The sequence below is a fragment of the Canis lupus genome, chromosome 38, assembly GCF_003254725.2.
Source record: "Canis lupus dingo isolate Sandy chromosome 38, ASM325472v2, whole genome shotgun sequence".
Classification (NCBI taxonomy): domain Eukaryota; kingdom Metazoa; phylum Chordata; class Mammalia; order Carnivora; family Canidae; genus Canis; species Canis lupus.
The window spans coordinates 9,489,974-9,506,917 of NC_064280.1; positions in this window are offsets into that span (position 1 = coordinate 9,489,974).

Sequence of the window (16,944 nt, forward strand, 5' to 3'; positions counted from 1 at the left end):
TACAGTTTATAGTTCAGTTCTGCTGAGCAGCCTTCACTGATTGCATTCATAATGTACATTGAAGATTTTGTAGCTTTTGTGTTGTTTTGTTTTACTCTTTATCTGGAATGCCATTTTCAACTTTCTCAGCCTGCTAAGTTGTTAGTGTCATTAAAGACCAAGATTAGGTTACTGCTCCTACACTATTGCTTGACTAGCTAAGCTTACCTATTACTTCTTAATGCTATATCTGCTTTGATCATTATACTTGTTATATTACATTGAAACTATAGTTTGCATATCTCTTTTAATGCAAAATAAGGTCCTGGAAGTATAAGTGGTATTCTTTTCCTCTTTGTAGTCCTCACTTGGGTTGAGCAAATTGTCTCATGTGTGATAAGCTTCAATAAATGCCTGCCTAATCATTGAATGACACAAGATAACAGGCACAATTAATTTTCATGGAAGAAGCCTACTGATAGATTAAAGAGGCCAAAGAGACCTAGGTGACAGTAATTTGAGAGCCAAGAAAATATTATTACCATAGTGAACGTTGTTGTCAAATACTAATAGATTATCCATCAATCTTAATTATTGCAATTGTTTATTTGGTTAGTGTTAAGTCATTCATCACTAAACGTGAAACATTTTCCTAGTCAATGCTGCAAACAAAACAAAAATGCAATAAATGTGTTCTTTGCCTCTATTTTTATTGTCTTTATGCAGATTTTCCTTTTGCTGTAAGATTTTATGTTTTAAGTGACCAGATAAATTTTTATTTTGCATTGCTTTTATGTTACTTTCTCAATGTGATTTGAGATTAGCCACATTGATGAGATTTGGGAATTGCTTTAGTTGAATCAGTAACACATTAACATACTATCTCTAGTGGCGGAAAGCTTGTACACATGGCTAATCACATATGTTGTGCTGATTTTAGTAGCTTCAATCTTAGATCTTGTCCTTAGTGTGTGAGCATGAACCATGAAGTAAATTTTATTAGTTAAGATACTTCGTAATAAGATTGTATCATCCTAACCTTTAGTAAGCTTAAAGGTGAAAAAATGCCAAAAATCTTGAAATGCCAAGAGTTTTTTAAAGAAAAGACAAGAAAGTTTTCACAAAATATGATAAATATAATGAATGTTCCTACACTCTGTGCAAAATCACAAGTACGTTAAAAAATTATGATGGATACATGTTGATTATTTCAGAATGTATTTTTATTTCTAAAAGTTTTGGGATTAAATAAGAGTAATCTGTGCCACTTACAGAAAATTTAGATATCCAGAAAAATCAGAGGGAAAAAAATGCCATACATATTTTATTGCTATAAGATAATCAGTGCTATGGCACATTTTATTCCAGTATTATTGCCATGGATTTTTTTTTCCATGGATTTTTTTAGCTAATATTGATTTTATACTACACATCACATTGGATATGCAATGAAGTATTATATTATTATTATATTATGTTATTTATTTCTAAATTATGAAGAATGACATTATGTGTGTTGTATAAATTTTTAAAAATGTGTATAGGGAAGAGAGAGCGAGATTGATTTATATAATTAATGTAGGCTTTTTTCACTTTTAATTTGATCAATAAATTTACACCTCTGAGTGAATAGATGAGAAATATTATTCTAGATTCCCTTCAGATAGTCTCATGCCCTATGTGCTTATCATTGAATATTATTCCAGTGTTAAACTACATGCATTTATTATGAAACATGTCCTTGAAGGAGAAATCATTTACATTAAATGTTCAATCAAATAAAGAGCAATCTGTTCTAATGCTAGAAGAACAGCAGACTGTATTGGCCTGTTATGAAATCATATGTATGAATACAGTACTTTATGGGCTACTTAATTTTTTAAAGGGATTTGATTACATATCATTTAAATTTTTCGTTATGACTTTAGGATTTAACCCTTATTATAAGGCATATATTTTCACTGTGTTGAATGTTTAGAAATATTTTGCATATGTAAAAATATTATAAAGTGGCCATAGAAACTTGAAGACTGTTATTTTCTAAAGATGATGAATATTCTATAATACTCCTATATTAAAAATGAGATTGTTGGTGTATTTCTTCCCACTATCTCTTGTACATATTACAAGATTATTATTTGACTTTTTTTCTTTTGACAATTTGGTGTTTCTAAATGCTAGGTTCTGTGTAAAGAATGGAATTCAAGGAGTGAATAAAACAAACATGGTCAGACCTCAATAAATCCACATTAGATCATCTATCTGTGTATTTAACAATAATAACTCAGAATTTTAGAGGTTCTTATACAGAGGATGTCATTAACAGAAACTTGATCATCATAATATTTACCAATAAGCAAAAAAGGAAATAGAAAGATTGTTTAATTCATTCTACATACTCTTTAAAGTTGCAAAAAAAATGGTATTATTTCTTTGCAATCAAATGTTTATACATGTTTAGCTACAATTTGGTTTTTGTGGCATGAGGAAAACAATTTATTCTTCTAGTCCAATAAAGTTAGAAGAATAACAATAAATCTAATATTTTAAATACCAAGTAACAATAATCTAATATTGTAAATACTAATCAAGAAAATTAAGAGATACTTCTGGGTGGCTCAGTGGTTGAGCATCTGCTTTCAGGTCAAGTCGTGATCCCGGGGTCCTGAGATGAAGTCCCACATCCGGCTCCCCGCAGGGAGCCTGCTCTCCCTCTACCTAAGTCTCTGCCTCTCTCTGTGTCTCTCATGAATAAATAAATAAAATCTTTAAAAACCAAAAGAAAGAAAATGAAGACATTATTTCAGAATACTGAGGTCAAGCACACAGCCTTCCAAAAAGAAGACATAGATGACAGTTTTAACAAGAAAGAAGAGGCACAAAATAATATGTTTTTTTTTATTTTGTTGAATCAATATAATATAGCTTATCCTAACTATAAAGTTCATAAGATTCCAAGTCGAGTGGCTTACAATATTGAGGGAAAGGAAATTTATGTTACTATTTATTTTTTGAGTTCTCTCAAAATAAAGATTTTATACAAAGTTTATAAAGAATGATATAAGTAACAGGATCATGAAAAAAAATCATTATTACCAACCTGCACTGTAGTTGCCACAGAAGTTTTGTGATATCTGGGATATCCCAGATAGTTTTCCTTAGAGTGCAAAATATTCATGATTTTCCATCCTAGTGCATTGTAGCAGTAGACATCTACTGACTGCCAAGATATTCATGATTTTGAATTTAATTAAGTTCTCACAGCAGTTTTTGAAGATGATTACAGCTACTTTCATTTTTAAAAATATGTAGAATTTAAAAGAGCTTAAGTAACCTGCTAAATCCCTTACAGTTAGTTAATTATAAAACAAGCAGTTAAGTTAAAATCCATCTGAATCCAAATTCAAACTTGCCTTACTACAGTGCAATGGCAGCACTTTTTGAAGAAAGACACTTTTACTCTCTTGATAATACCATGTATAAAGTATTTATTTCCTCTGGAAATACTGCATGAATAAAAACATAAATATGTGGGTAATTAGCTTAATTACTTAAAAAAATTAATGAGGCCACAGGCTAATTGTATATAGATCACTAGTCTTTGAGTGTCAACAATAATATTCTTCATAAGTTTCAAAGAAGATCTATTTCAAAAAAAGATATATGAATGAGAAAAATAATGAGTATCATCAGAATCAATGAAAAAGATACATTTATAACTAAAGTTTAGAAATATAATGGTTAAAATATATTATAACAACACATTCCCTTGTTAGTTAAATAAAATGGTTTCAAAATTTTAAATAGAAGCAAAAATATCTAGGGATAATAATGTACTTAAACAGCTTTGTGGCAAGTATAGAGAGGATGGGATGAGCGAGAAGCAGCCATCTAAACATTATTACTTAAACAATTTAGCACTATTTCATTTGTCTTCACATATTTTAAAGTATAAGTGGGTATCACATATTAGTAAACATCCTTTTCTAAAACCTTGATAAGAATAATACATTACAACAGAGGGACTACTTTCCATTGAAAAAAAACAAAAAAACAAACCCAAAAAACAAAACCTAGAGGATAACTCCAAAAGACATAACAATTACTTTATTTTTATGTTAATTATAATAAATTAGTTGATTATAATTAATTATAATTAATACATTAATTATTAATACCTACCAACACTTTATTCTTTAACATTAAAAAATGTCAAAGATATTTAAAAGGATCTTTAGATGATTAATGACATTTAAGGTATTTCTTTTTCCTTTGGAAACAATATTTAAGTCTTATTCCAAAAAATACTAAATTTTACAAGCAATATAAACAGCATATAAAGTGCAGTTAAAGTATTAAAATATATTAAAATCTAGAGATTGGGAAAAATGAAGAAATATTTAGCTACACAAAACAGCATATGCAAAAGTAAGAAAGCTGCTGAGTGTTTAAAGTACATTTTCAACTACTGTCTGATGCCTGCCATAAATACAGCCCTTCTCATTAAAACACAAACTGTTCATGGAAAAAAAATGCATGTTATAATAGGGAATAATCAACATAATTTTTCTCCTTGAGTAATTACTTGTGCCCAGAAATTTTATTGTCTCCTTTTATGTCCATATGCCCTTGATAATTTCTTTTATAGCCTTTTTTCCTCTAAAATTATTTCCCTAGGGAAGTGAGGGTGGTTACACCACATGTATCATTCAATATCAAAGCCATACAGTACAGCGAAAGCTACACATAAAATATATTTGAAGTCTCAAGCACATTAGATATTAGTAAAACAAAATGGCTCAAATATGTTTTCTATGAGGTGAAATCATTCCTATGATTTTTTAAAATATGCTAATGAAAATGTCTCATCTTCTTGCTATCATAAAATCCATTATTATGTCTGGCATAACTATAGATAAACAAGTCTTAAAAGTAAAGGAAACTCAGAACAGAATAGTCCTGAATTCATTTCATAGACGAGAAAGTGCATAATCTATTGTTCAAATTCTACTCTGGCATATTCAGAGAGTTAAGTGTTCAGGGATCCCAAAGGTGTGGCTCACCATGTTCTTTCTCCTTTTCCAGCTACAAAACCTACAGTAGTTTTGGACTCATCCACAGAACTGTGGGTGCACAGATAGGAGATGTCCTAAAAATGTTTCCCTATGGTATAAAGATGGAGATTTTACATTAGTCCTCTGATTTTAGAGTGGGCCTTACCAGTTAAGAGACAATCAAGACCCACTTGACATTATCCATGTTGGCTACCTTCATTATCGAATTACAAAGTTGTCACTTCATTTTAAGTTTGAAGACGGGCTTGGTCTGATTATGAAGTCCTAAAATTTTCAGCATTTACATCACAGAAAGTCGTGCATCTACTTCTGTTGTACATTTACTGCAGGAAATTTCTTTCCAGAAAATTATGGCAGGGATTTGTACAGCAAAGTATCAAGAGGGCTTTAAAATGGCATTTACAGCTTTCATTGCACAGGCTAACAATGGCAGTGCCACATTGACATCAGCTGTTCTAATGTCTTCATTGTGATATTGTGTTTGTCTCCCAATGTCACCATCTGCCTCCTGGTTTTAGTTAGGTCTCTTCTCATACAGCTCTATGATATGACTTGATGTTAGTCCATAATGCTGAAGATAAGTCCTAACAATTCTTTCCACAATCTTTTTTCAACATAAGTCTTTCAAAATTCAACACCTACTAATGTGTGTCCTGGAAAGCTATCCACAGCTGAAGGAAAGTTCCAGTTGATCGATTTCATTCTGACACAATACCCTTGAATGCTACTGAAATTGATAAGATATGAAAGTAGAAATAATCACATTAAATTGGGTGAACCTAGGCAAAACACAAAATATTGGGTGTTTTTCATTCCCTTCCAATTAATGGTAGAATTATTTTTCCTTTGGTCATTTTGATCTTGACAAGCTAGAGCTCTATAATCCTGGAGATAAATAGAGAAAGACTGACAGCTCAAATAATCAGTTGAGTTGAACTTAACTTCTAAAATGTTTGAAGTCCCTTTGGATAGTTATGTTTATGATCATGCCAAGGGGAACCAGCAACCCACATTTGTTTTATATAAGTGGTTTGGGGAAAGTACATATATAAAATTTTCATGTCTGGGTATGAGAGTTCCTTGTGGAGAAATAGGAAGGAATAATAGACCATAGACATACATCATGAGGAAGCACTGAATATCATTTGTCCTACTTTGAAATTAAGAAATAGTTTGAGGGACGCCTGGGTGGATCAGCGGTTGAGGGTCTGCCTTCGGCCCAGGGCATGATCCCAGAGTTCTGGAATCCAGTCCCACATCGCGCTCCCTGCATGGAGCCTGCTTCTCCCTCTCCCTATGTCTCTGCCTCTTCCTGTGTGTCTCTCATGAATAAATAAATAAAATCCTAAAAAAAAAAAAAAAAAAAAAAAAAAGAAAGAAAATAGTTTAAGGGGCACCTGGGTGGCTCAGTCAGTCAAGTGTCTGCCTTTGGCTCAGGTCATGATCCCAGGGTCCTGGGATTGACCCCCAAGTCTGACTCCATGTTCAGCAGGATGTCTGCTTCTCCCTCTGCCCCTAACCCTTCCCTTGCTCATGCTTTCTCTCTCTTAAATAAATAAACAAAATCTTAAAAAAAAAAAAAGAAAATAGTTTGAAATTTCATAGCAAGGAGCTGAAATAATTGATTGAAATGGTAATATTAGGAGAGCAGCACGCCGAAATTTTGTTATTATCACTGATGATGGATTTGATGCCAGAGCTTCTAACGCTGATTTTGGAATAAGTCCCTCATTTCCAATGCTTGCTCCAAAGTATGTGAACTCACCACAAGTCAGTCACAACTAAGGGGTTCCTGCGTAATGCAACCTTTTCTGTTGACATACAGGCCAGGCAGAAACATAAATCTGTGTGTCAAAGCTCATTATGAATAAGCTTCTAGATTGAGAATCTCACTTATCTTCTGCAACTGAATTCTGACTCTTTGCTTGGGAGATTACCTCCTCCTTTTAATCTTGAACTTCTCCTTTAGCATAGGTACCAATGAGGCTTATTTTATTCATTTGGTAAACAACTGCATTAAATGTGTCTCATGTACCATGCATTGCTATAGGAGCTGGGGTATAAAAGTGAAAAATGAAGACAAAGCTTCCATCATCAGGGAACTTTCATCGAAGTGACAGGTGATAGGAAAAAAAGGAAAACATATATGTTGTTTCCGAGGGTGCTAAGTGTTGTGAAGTAGAATAAACTCACAGGGGCTGTAGGGGCTGCAGCTTTACATACAGTGATCAGGGAAGGCCTGCCTATGTGGAGTGAAAATACTTGAACAAAAACCTGAGGGAAGTGAGAATGCTATTAATTGTGAGATTTATGGAAACACATTTCGGGCAGAGGGAGGAAAAAGTGAAGGAACTGTGGGAGGATGTTTGGTGTATGGAAAGAACAATGAAAAGGTTAGCGGGGTGGAAGGTAATAGTTGTGTGCAAAGAGATTAAATTATAGATGTCCTGGGGGAAGATTCATAAGAGGTCATATCATGGAGGATTATTCCCATTTTTGGTCTCCTCGAATGCTTTTTTCACATTTATAACCAAAGATTCTTGTCACGCTGCTCTCTTCAGTTTTTAGAATTACAAACTTGGCCTACTCCCCTCAATAATTTAGCTTTCTGAAACTAAAGGCTCGTTCTCTCATTTTTCATGCATGTCTTAATTTTTGTTAGATTCAAGGAAAACTTTTCTGTGCAAAAGGAGAGAATATGAGTGTACATTGAGATGCGAAAAGGTATAACATGGTTATATAGATTTACTTTGTTAATCATTAATAAATTATGAGGAGGGAAAAGGGACTGCCTACCTAAATAAAAAAGCAGTTAAAACTAGGGGCACCTGAGTGGCTCAGTTGGTTAAGTGGCCAAATCTTTGTTTTGGCTCAGGTTATGATCTTAGTGTCCTGGGATTGAGTCCCCCAAGGGGCTCCATGCTCAGTGGGGAGTCCGCTTCAGGATTCTCTCTCCCTCTAACCCTCCCCCCACCTGCTGGCACTCTCTATTTCTCTCTCTCTCTAAAATAAATGAATCTTTTTTTTAAAGTAGTTAAAACTATGATAATGAGACAAGAAATAATTTAGAATGCTTAATGTGGGGCATTCATTAAGGAATAAAGAGAAACAATGATAATCTTCCCAAATGATAGTACCTCACTGAAGTCTCAAAGCATAACATTTGAGGACACCATGCTTTACACATATATTTTTGTTTAGTTATAGCTAACATTTGCAATCTGGGGAGAAAAGCAGAGTAACCAGTTGATATACATAATCAAGGAATTTAGGTTTATCAACGATGTGAATGAGCACGCTATCAGTTCTGAGAACAAGATGTATCGTAGCCAAGAAGATGTTGAAATATGAGTGAAGTAAGAAGAAATAGGCAGATTACAATCTTATTTTTTAAAACAAAATAAGATTTATTTATTTTATTTATTTGACACAGAATGTTAGAGAAAGAGCGAGTACATGCAGGCAGAGTAACAGGCAGAGGAAGAAGGAGAAGCAGACTCCCCGCTGAGCAGAGAGCGGATATGGAGCTTGATCCCTGGACAGTGGGATCATAACCTAAGCCAAAGGCAGACACTTAACCCACTGAGCCATTCAGGCAGCCCTGTAATTTTAATACAGAAAGAGTGATGCTCATGGAAACCTGGATATTATAAAATATGCAGATAGTTTCTGTAAATTATCTGCAAAAGTTTAGACAGCAGGAATCAACTTGTCAAAACTACCCCATCACCATCAATATCATTTGCTTGAGGTGAACATCCTCAATATTAGGCACATTGAAGAAGAAATAGGCCTATTTAACATGCACAAAGGAATTGTTACAGAGGTAGCTAGAAACAAATTAAGATATTAGAATTTGAATACAACATTGTGAGTATAATGTCTATGAAATAACAGTGATTATAATAGAGATGACAAGTAGAAGAATGTTTATATTACTAAAGTAATAAAGAACAATGTCATGGACCAATGGTTCATCAATAAAGATAGCTAGGGGTGCCTGGCTGACTCAGTTAGTGGAGCATGCGACTCTTGATCTCAGGGTTGTGAGTTCGAGTTCCACGCCGGATATAGAGATTACTTAAAAATAAAATATTTTTTTAAAAAAAGCTATCTAGGGTTCAGCTTCACTTTTCTTCATCTGCTAATGACTTTAGTTAGCAAGATTGATATTTATATGTCTAAATGTTTTCATTGATTATCTTCACCTGTTTAAGCTTTTTTTAACATAGTGTAAAGTCAAGTATAATACTGCTTTTTGAACAGCTTAACAATAACCCACAACCCTCGGACCAACTAATACTGCTTTTTGAAAAGGCACATTTCTTGGGATGTCTGATGGCTCAATGGTTAAGCATCTGCCTTCAGCTCAGGGCATGATCCTGGAGTCCCTGGAACAAGTTCCACATCGGGCTTCCTGCATGGAGCCTACTTCTCCCTCTGCCTATGTCTCTACCTCTCTCTCTCTCTCTCTGTGTGTGTGTCTCACATGAATAAATAAATAAAATCTTAAAAAAAAGAAAAAGAAAAGGCACATTTATTTAAAAAGGAGATCAATGCTAATAATTTAAATATGGAATATAAACATAATAAAATTCCCCAATTTCCCTAGACTAATAAAATCTTTTCTTTTTTCTTCTATTACTTTGTATTCACTGCATATTTTACATGTGTTATACATAATTTAGTGTGTGTGTGTGTGTGTGTGTGTGTCTTTCCCTAGGACATGTTCTCTCTAAAGAAAGAATGCAGTTGATATACACACAGATATGCCTATACATATATATACAAACTACACAGTAACCATCCTGCTTTATATTTTATATTCTAAGTGATTCTTTCTTAGCAGTTTTAAGACACACAGGTCTTTTTGTTTGCCTTTTTTATCTTTCAGTTTCTCACAGTACCAAGAGATGCACAGCTTGAGATTCAATGATCTAATTACAGGCACTCATTAATAATTTCAAAGTAATATAAGTATTATGTAATACTATCATCACCATGGTGACAGGGTTACATGTCATTACGAATTTTATTACACAACTTAGGCCAGTGTATTAACACCCATGAAGGGGATGGAGCTCTTAGAGTAGTATTGTATATTAAGAAAGCAGGGATCCTAGAGCAGAAGTATGAGTTATAATAACATTTACGAAACAGAGAAAGAAGGTGAATAAGAAGTAAAATAAAAGTAAAATCAATATTTAGTGACACAGAAAAAAGAGTTATAAGATGAATCGTCAGATATTCAAAACATTGATGAGAGTCATGTAAAATCTGAATGCTCCTATCCAATTTAATGCCATGGAAGTCACTGGGACTTTAAGAGAGCTCTTTCAGTGGACTGGTAGATTTGTAACCCTGATTGCAATGTGTCTGTAATGAATGGAAATTAAGGAAAAGGAGAGGATATGTTTAAGCACAAAACCTGATAAGAAATCGTTCTGTGAAGAAGGGATAGAACAGATAGTATCCAAAGCAGGATATGTTGTTTTGTCCATTAACAAAGTTACCAGTATCTAAGTAAAAAATGGATAGATTTAAAGATTTAAAGATCTGGCTCATGGATTTTAATTTTTTATATGAAGTAAGAAATTAGGCCATATACCCAGAGTGATGGAGCTAGGAGGTTAGATATTTGAGATGTAGAGGAGTTTTGAAATAGTAATTTTAGAAATTTTAAGAAAATGATGACTAGGAGAAAAGAATAATTCTGTAAAAAATATTGAGAGCTCAGTGTGAATCTGCCCAGTTATATGATCCTGTCTGGAAAGCTTAGCATCTTGGGTCAGTTTTGAAAGGACTATCCATTATTTCTTGGAACATAGGGACTATAAGGGTCATTTCTATTGCTTATAATGTAAGGCATAAAGGTAGCACTTATGGTCACTTAATCCCTTATCATTGTCCCTAATGCAATTTTACACTTGAATGATCTTGAGAGAATAGCTGTTCTTTCCACTAGGGTATGATGCTTTCCTAATGAACACCTGTGCATGATATAATAAATGATTCATTGAATTGCCCACACCAGAAATCAAATTCTGATCTATGGGAACTATTTCACAATCAACCAACCTCTACTAAAATATGTATTATTGCCCATCTTGTGGAACTAAAATAAAACAGAGAAAAAGAAAAACTTATGTGCATGCATGTGTGTGTGTGTGCATGCATGTGTATGTGTGTGTGTAGTACTGAGAACTCAACAAGAATATTCAGTGTGAGAAATACACTGCCACTTCATTGTTTGTCCCTTGGTGGTCATGGTAAGGTCGGCATATAGTTAAATAGATATTTGTGTGTCTAAACAAATATATATGTATGTGTATATATATGTGTGTGTGTATATATATAATATATATATATTATATATATATATACTTTGTACACAGAAGCAGTAAGAATGACAAAATGTCATCAAAGTATACTTGGAAAGTAATATAAGACTTCTTTCCTTAACAGAAATGGTTCTTAATTTTTAATTTACATCAGAATCACCTTTAGAGTATTTTAAGAATACAGAAAATGTGACTCCAGTTACTTAGGAGAAGAGGTAGAGGAATCTGCATTTTAAATGATCATACCAGTTTATACTGATGTAGTGTTACAGAAATTACACTTAGAGAAACAGAGTGTCAAAGAGCTATTTAAAATATTTTATGGTTTTCCATGCTTTATTATTTTATTTTTTATGTTTTAAGTTATAAAAACTATATATGGGTAATGTATTAAGTCAGAAAATGCAGAAACAGGTAGTAATTTGTTTCTATTCCACGCCAAACCTTTTTCAGAACATTTCTTGGGTAAAGAGTGCTAATAATCTGATATGTATCATAGTGTTTTTATCTATACACACACATATACCAATTATATTTTACAAAAATGACTATACTTTTACACATTCATGCATGATACCTATCATGAGAAAGCTGTACAGATATGACAATCTGTGCAGATAGGGACAGGCTGCCAACAGCTAAATGACTCTCATAATAGTATAAATGTGTGGAAATGCAAATGGAAGACAAAGAAACATGTCTACCCAGAGATCTATTAAATTCTACTGTCACCACAGGCCATTCAATAGGAACAGCAAAAAGTAAGAGCATAATCTGCAGCCTCTAACTTGCTGGGAGTGCAAAGGGACAGAAAATTAATTGGCAGGTTTTCCAAATATTTTAGATGGACTCACCCTTATTGGACAAGGCACTACACTGCTACATGTCAACTGGAAATAATATTCAAAATGATCAGGACAGGTGCAAAAGAGAAAAGAAAGAAGCTGTTCAGATGAAATTGTTGGTAGGTATAATGGAGGACAATCTCAACAAGTATTAGACAATGTTTGAACACATAATGAAAACAACAGAAGACATTTCTAGACTTGTAAAACTAGAATAACTATTCAGGAAAGCCTTGTGACCTGACACTAAAAGCGTAACAAAGATTTATTGCATTTCAAATGGCTGATAGAAAAAAAAAATCACAATCGAATCTCCTATTAGTGACAAGTCATTTCTTTCTTGCCGTTTTCAAAAAGCTGTCTTTGCCATTGAGTTCTGAAAATATGATTATAATGTATCTGAACGTGGAATTCTTCGAGATTCTACTCTGGATTTTTGGATGTTTATATTCATGTCTTTCATCAAGTTTAGGAAACTTTCAGCCATTATTTCTTCAAATATTCTGTCTTCCTTTTTCTCTTCCCTCTCTTTCTGAGACTCCCACATGCCTATGTTGGTCTGCTTGATAGTGCACTTGTGATGAGCGCTGAGTGATATATGGAAGTGTTGAATCACTATATTGTACACCTGAACTAATAATACACTGTATGTTAACTAACTGGAATTTAAATAAGAACAAAAACAAAAAAACAAAAGACTACTTCATATCACATCAAGATTGTTTTTTCCCATCTGTGAAAGTGAGGGACTATTAAGGATAGTCAATAAAGGCAGGGAAAAAAAGTGGGGGGTGGGGGAGTATAACCTGGTAGAACATAGAAATTTAAAGTAAAAATAGGTTAAAAGAAACAAAATTGGAGAAACCTATGAAATATAAGAAAACTAAGACAACATAAGTCAGAAACAAGGGAGAGAGTAATTCAAGTGGCTAGTACTCATTAAATTGCTATTTCATTGAGGCAGGGCTCATGAACTTGACTTAAGAAGTTTGGCCAAGCTTCTTCACATATCATTTCTCCATATTCTGAAGGAACAAGAGGGGCAACAAAAATGTGTTCTTTGTTTTAGGACTAAGATCTTCTGAGATTTCCTTCTTTGTGTTATCAGAGGTTAAGAAGGATCCCTAAGCACTAATCCCCTTTTAAATTCTAACCTCCATAAATGTATGCCACCATCTTTCTTGGAGTTCCCAGGGTTGATTCTCATTATGCCACTTTTCCCTGTGAATGTAGATCTATAAAAGGATCCCATAATATCAAGTGACTCATCATTTTCAACACTCTAACTCACACCAAGCTCTACAGCAACCCCTTACCAGTTTCTTTCTTCCAACCCCATCACATTCTGAAACCTTTCCACTCTGGAAACTATGGGCTCGTTACTAGCCAAATTTTGTAAAACTCCAGATTGGCTGAAAATGTTTATTTCAGCTGCCTATTATAATAGAAATCTACCTAGCCATTGAGGACACTGGTCTCCCTGTATGTTCTTAAGTGAATGCTCTTTTCCTCCATACATAAAACATTAACACTTTTTGCCAGTCTTTCTTGTTTTTCCATCATTTTCTTTAGCTTTCCTTAATCTTATGCCATCTTATTTTATTACCTATTTACCACATTACTCCTGTCATCAGTCAACTTCTGAATATTTCACAATTTAGCTTTTGTTTTACTAGCATTCACTATCACTATTTCTATTGGGTTTCAATATATACATAGCTCATCATTTTAATATATTATTTATTTAAATTCCTATTCTCTAATTATCTTGCACAATAGCCTATTTCAACCATTCACTATCTTGGTCATACATAAAAATTATCAGTACCAATATGCATTCCTTGCACCCTGCACTCTGATGACCATCCTCTACCATTCCAACAAATCTCTCTAGTTCCCAACTCCCACACTCTTTGACATTCTTGTACTTTCAAGCCTTTGATATCATCACCTATCACTGTCCCTTGATGCCTTCATTCTTCTCCTTATCCAAGTTACATTAAGTTTTCAAATATTATGGTAATCCTCTTATTTGTATTGCCATGTCTCTTGACTTTCATTTCCTTATATTCTTAGAGAAAAAGAACAACCTTGGGTAAATCTAACTTTCTGAATACTGCCATATGCATCAAGACAGATACACATATATTAAATTGTCTCACTTTAAATTTAGAAAAAAATAAACCTTGAGTGGAATTTCTACAGCTACCTATCATACTATGTTTTTCTTCCATTCAACATTCCACTCTTCCAGATAACTGTTTATCAACATACCTGTCCTCAGACCTTCCAAATATAATTCTCTTGTTCTCATATTTGGTCAACAATCCTAAAGTATAGGTTGTAGGCAAAAAGAGCTGTCACAAAAATGAGATAACATTACGTAGGTATTGGAATGCTAAAATTAAAAAAAAAAAACTGACAAAAGAAAATACTTTTTCCTTGTGGGCCTGGAGCAATAGGAATTATCATTTATTGTTGAAAAAGATGCAAAATGGGACAGCCATTTTGGAAGACAGTTTAGCTGTTTCTTACAAAGCTGAGAATAGTCTTACCATATCATCCATGAATCAAATGAATTGAAAACACATCCACATGAACAGTGGCATACAAATATTTTATGGTAGCTTTATTCATAATTGCCTAATAATTGAAGAACCAAGATGTCTCTTAATAGGTGATTGGATAAGCAAACTATAGAGCATCCATATTAATATTTAATGATAAAAAGAAATGATCAATCAATCCATGAAAAGATGGAGGAAACTTCCAACTATAGAAACATGGATTTACCTAGTAAAAGAAAAAGTAAATCTATAAAGATAGTAAAAAGATCAGTGGTTGCAAGAACTAGAAGAGTGAAAATGATAAATAGGCAAAAAACAGGAGACTTTAAAATTATTTCATATGATACTGTCTGTAATGGTGGATTTGTATTTTTAAAAACCTGTAGAAATTTACCAGAGTGGATCTTAAATATGCAGATAAAAATCTCAGCTAAGAGGTTAGATATCCCAGGAAAGAATCTGACAGATGATATATTAAAAAACTATGTAATAATTGCAGTAAAAAAAATACGAAAAAAAGATGTAGACATAACTAGTTTTGGAAATGAAAAGAGTCTGTAAGACTAAATGCAGGAATTGCACATAAGTATATACTCTAGTTAATAGGTTCCACCACCACCTCCAAATTGACTGAATTAACAGCTCTGATACTGCTGTATGTGTGTACTGGAATTGACAATTAAGTAAATTGATGACATATAGTAAGAAACAGATTTTTCATTCATTAAGTGAAGATTTATATATCAGCAAAGGAAGAAGGCTAGAATGGACCATATGATAATGGAATATATATGGGAGCTTCACTAAGAATTCATGTTTAACTTCTAGACAAGATGCTTACGTATAGAAACATTTATAGAGATAATGTGTATATTGCATGCATATATCACTTTGCTCTATCTGCTGAGAAGACCTGAAAAAATGAACCTCAGTTTTGATAAGTACACCTAGCACTGAGATCTTTGTTTTTAATACTACTCTCCAATAAAATGAATCAAGACTTAGAGAACTAGTTTTCTCTAGGACTGAGATAGAAAATATTCAAAATGAGCTTGGAAATTCTTATGCCAGAAAACAAAGAGGTGCACCCTTCCCCCAAAAAAAGAAAAAAAAATGATGTCTATATGTCACAGGGGCACGGGAGCCAAGGGGCCATTTGAGGAGCTCGTGATGGCCAAAGCTAGAACAATTTGAACAAGAAAAAGAAGAGCATTGAATTGTAATCCAAAGCATAAAATATATGCCTTTTAGCCCATACTGCAATACACAAATAGTTGAAAAATTAATGAATTCAGGAAAAGATACAAATGTTTTATGCAAATGTTTCCAATATAAATTATATAACAAAGCATAACTCCCCACTCCTTGAGTGAGGACTGGACACTATGACTTCTTTTCAAAGATTGCAGTGTGAAAAGGGGGATAAAGAGTAACCTTGTAGTGTAGAAATCTGACAAATATTCAGCCAGATGACCAAGGTAAATATCAGCATTCATAAATCATGTTGACTGCAATAGATCTCAACCATCTCTCCCTTATTCAAGGACCTTGTTTCAAGAATTCTTTTCTCTCTCATATATTCATCAAATGTTTACTCTCTATTGGCTCTTCCATTTAAATAGCTATTAGTTCTTTTCCAACTAAAAACAAATGCACAAGTGCCCCAAAAATCATCTTAGTAATCTGCTTGCTACTAATTAGTGCTACTAATATTTTTTGCTCTTTATAAAGCAAATCTCAAAAAAAAATAAATAAAGCAAATCTCTTTAAGATATGCTTATGCATACTGTTGACAATCCCTTTCCTTGCATTTTTTCTATAACAATACATTCTGGCTTTTGTTTCACCATCACATCAAAACAACTCCTCCTCCTCCTCCTCCTCCTCCTCCTCCTCCTCCTCCTCCTCCTCCTCCTCCTCCTTCTTCTTCTTCTTCTTCTTCTTCTTCTTCTTCTTCTTCTTCTTCTTCTTCTTCTTTCTTCCTCAAAAGATTTTATTTATTTATTCATGAGAGACAGACAGAGAGAGAGAGAGAGAGGTAGAGACATAGGTAGAGAGAGAAGCAGTTTCCATGCAGGGAGCCAGATATGGGACTCAATCCTGGGACTCCAGGATCACGCCCTGGGCTGAAGGCAGG